At 25.6% G+C, this 4,454-nt stretch overlaps 1 pseudogene; it reads left to right on the forward strand.

Annotated features, from left to right (window-relative positions):
* LOC106791745 overlaps nt 1-4,019 on the forward strand; it is a 25,993-nt pseudogene extending 21,974 nt beyond the window's left edge.
* Nucleotides 4,020-4,454: the final 435 nt, after the last annotated feature.

Here is a 4,454-nt window from a genome sequence, read left to right on the forward strand (position 1 = left end):
TTAGCGGTTAGAAAATATTCCGTTTTTATGAGGTAAAAAAAATATACAATTTAATAACAGACGTTTTATTTGAATTCTTTTTTGTTTTTTTTTTTTCTATTTAAATTTCTTATCTTGTATATATATATTATTTCTATATTCCATCCTATCATATAACTTATATCATATTCTGTAGACTATTAATGTTAATATATTATAATATTATATGAATATCTGTTTTAATAGTTAATCTTATAATAATAATAATATAATAAGTATAATAGTTTTATACCAAAGCATTATATAATATAAATATATTAATACAAAAACTACAATAAGAAATATTGATTGTGAATGAATTAATAATAATTTCTTAGAAAAAAAATAACTATTAAAGTATATGATCCTGATATTTTTTAAATCCATAAACATATAATTAACAGTTTTAAATTATAACAATAATAAATAAGTAATTACAATGTTAAAATTATATTAATCCATTTAAACACATTCGAACGAAAAAACGATAGAAATATAATTCATGAGATATTTATATTTTAAAAACTATTCTATAGTATATACCAATAAAGATTATTATTAAATAATAACAACACTATATATAATAACAATAAAATATTGATATTAATATAACTTATACAGGTATTGGATGCCCACGATGTTAAAATGAGCGTTCATCAACACATGGCGATCGTTTTGATACCAATCATACTCAGCACATGGATAAGAAATTTGAAATATTTGGTACCTGTGACATCAATCGCGAATTTCTTGGTAATAGCTGGTTACGTAGCAACAATTTATATTATGAGTCATGACATACCGGCAATTTCTGAGAGAAGGTATGTCGCCGATTGGCATGAGTTACCACTCTTCTTCGGCACCGTTATATATTCCTTCGAGGGTATCACTTTGGTAAGTATAACAAAAATATTTGTCTATGGGAAGTGGGTGGGAAGGTAGGGTGGGTGGGAGGGATGGAAAAAACATTATGAATCATGACCTATATAATTATACATACACACACGTACACACATATGACTTATATTTTATTTTTTTTTGTTCTTAAAATTGTTCAAAGGTGTTGCCTTTGAAGAACGAAATGAAGAAACCAAGTAATTTCAACAAACCATTTGGCGTATTGAACGTAGGTATGGTCATCGTGGGTGGCATGTTCGTAACGATGGGTTTTTTATCCTATTTAAAGTACGGTGACAATGTTCGTGGCTCGGTCACGCTAAACCTCGAATTATCCGAGGTGTAAGTATATATATATATCCTTTTATTATTTTCTTAAATATTATTTTTTTTTTCTTTTCTTTCTAATTATACTCTAATTTAAATAAGAAACAGCAAAGATGGGTTTATTATAAAACCGATAAGATAGACAATTTGTTTCATTGATGCAATTAGTCTCGATGAGAAAACTATTTTTAAAAATGCACGTTAACGAATATAATCGTACTTATTATATAATAATAATATATATATATATGTTACTGTTAAAGTCGGAAATCAGTCATTGCTAATAATTTCTCGGCATTGTTATTAAGAGTCATTTAAATATATTCACTTTTAATATAAAAAATATTTACCAAAACTTTTCAAAGAAATTGCAAAGATGTACAATTTACAGCATTGCATTCTCTGACATTTTTTAAACCTTTGCAGATTGTTTTATAACTCAAAAAGATACTCTGCGCGTAGACAAAAGAGTGTACTTTAATTTAATATAAGTTTCATTAAAATCTATTAACTTTTAGTATAAAAAATATTTACCAAAACTTTACAAAGAAATAGCAAAGTTGTACAATTTATAGCATTGCACAATCTCTGATATTTCTTTGAAAAGTTTTTGTAAATATTTTTTATATTACAAGTGAATAAAAGTTTGTTTTAAACGTTGTTAACAAAATTATGACTTATTTTGTATTTTGTAGGAAAATTAAAGGAAAAATAAAAAAAAGAAATACACGAACGAAACGATTAGAGATATAATTCGTTAAATAATAATAATAATAATAATAATAATAATAATAATAATTGCAATTGCATTTGTTTGTGCACGATCATTATATTATTATTATGTATCTAGAACTTTGCATCGAGTATAATTATTAGTTATGCGAAATGAACATTGTGTATCGCGACGCGTAAACCCAACAATTTTCGTTTCTTGTTGTTGTTTTTTTTTTTTCTTCCTGATTTCTTTTAACATAAATTTTTTATTGTTGCATACCAAGAGTGAACGGGAAAAAGATCTACTCGCAGGCAAGGTTTATACCAATTATTCTCTGATATAGATGTGCAGTGATTTTACATTTGCAATTTTTTTTCTGTGTGCTGTTTTCAATTCTAATCAATGATTTACACAAAAAAAGAAAAAAAAAGAACAATAAGCGACTTTTGGACAAAGTTAATAATATTAATACGTATCCAATGATAATTTGAATTGTCCTTTGTATTATTTTGTCTCGCAACAAAATTTCTCTTTGCATGTATACGAATGATAGATATAATGTTTGTGCTTTAATATGTGACAATTATACAATATAATATGATATTTTATATTACAAGTGATCATTTCGATTATCACAGCTTGTTTTTTTATTTCTCATTTGTTGATTACGTTCAGTAATTTGAAAAAAGAAAAAGAAAAACAAGAAAAAAGGTTCCCTAACGAACGAGAAAAATGAATTTACGTTGTCGGACGTGTTCTTCTAAGAGACTAACCAAAGTTGTTCTATTTTTGCAGCTTACCTCAGTGCATCAAGCTTGCTATTTCGTTGAGCATTTTGCTGACCTATGCTTTACAATTCTACGTACCCATCGCTATCATGTGGCCTGGTATTGTTGAACAATTCGGACCCTTTAAATGGCCAGTAGTATCAGAAATTATTTTTCGATCTACTGTTTGTTTTGTTACTTGTAAGTATTTATTTAAATTGTTCTATATTCCACATACATACATACATACATATATATATATTAAATGAATACCTCACTTTAACAGTATCAATTGAAATAATAATAAAATGCAATATATTAAATATGAAACATATTATTTTAAATTTAATTATCAATATTCTTGTCCACAAATATGTTATTAATATATAAGTCTCAAAGGGACTTGGCAACTAGTTCAAATTAATTGTTCATAAGATTTATTAACCGTCTATAACTCCCTTTGAGACTTATATATTATTATTTTAAATATTGTCAAATTATGAATTTCCTCGAGCATGAATATTTCTATAACATTTATGAGACTCATATTAAAGTTTCAATGATTTCAATTGAATACTCATCAAAGATATATGAAAAAAATAATATCAATTGAAAAAGATAAGTTAGAAGAAATTTTACAAGTTACAGTTATATGTTAAAAATCCAGAGCTTAGTTTTTATATTTTCTACACACACACACATGTACAGTAGTACTATTAAGATTTTAATTTTTGGATTATTTAAATAAGTATTAAGAAAAAAACAAAGTAACAGATAAAACAATAAAAATAAATAATTGTATAATGTGTGTGTTTTCAGTTGTGTTGGCTGAGGCTATACCAGAACTGGGTTTGTTCATTTCATTGGTTGGTGCAGTTAGTAGTACAGCACTGGCCTTACTTTTTCCACCAATCATCGAATTGGTAGTATGTTGGCAAAATGTCAATTTAAGTCCCTTCACGGTTATTAAAGACGTGACGATTGTGCTCATTGGTTTACTGGGATTTGCTACAGGAACCTACGAAAGCATTACGTCGATCATCAAAGCATTCGATAAATAATTTTAAAAATCCTTAACGATATTGTACAAACAAAATTTATTTCTTAAAATTAGATTTATTATTATTGTAATTAGATTAGATTAGATTTATTTTTTAAATAATAAGGACGCGCGCGCTATAATAATTGACCATGACATCGACACATATGCGAGTAGATGTAATGGTGGACTGCGACGCTTATCAAAAGATCATCGTTATTATTAATTATTATATTATTATTATTATTATTATTATTACTACTACTATTATATTTATATATATATATATCTATAAATATGTATTATAGTTATTAGCGTAAAGTAACTATTTTTGTTTGTTTGGTTTTTTTTTTCTTTTTTCTTTTTTTTTTTTTGGCGCTTGAAGGATGGCCTCCAATCACGATGGACGCGGACAAAAAAATTGATAATGCAATTTTAAACGTATTTTATTTCTTTTTTTTGTTCTATTTTATTGTTTGTATTATTATTAATATTATTATTTTTTTTTTGTTTTTCTCTCCCTTTTGGAATTAATTGACAATATTTTTTATTTTTTGTTTTTTTTTTTTTTTTTTTTTTTTATAAAGACCAATCGTTGTTATTGTTATAACAGACGAATTAATCGTATATTAAATTTTCCTTTTTTTTTTTTTTTTTTTTTTTTTTTTTTTTTTTTTATAAAGACCAATCG

The sequence above is a fragment of the Polistes canadensis genome, unplaced genomic scaffold (assembly GCF_001313835.1).
Source record: "Polistes canadensis isolate GaletaPanama2010 unplaced genomic scaffold, ASM131383v1 scaffold_338, whole genome shotgun sequence".
NCBI lineage: Eukaryota > Metazoa > Arthropoda > Insecta > Hymenoptera > Vespidae > Polistes > Polistes canadensis.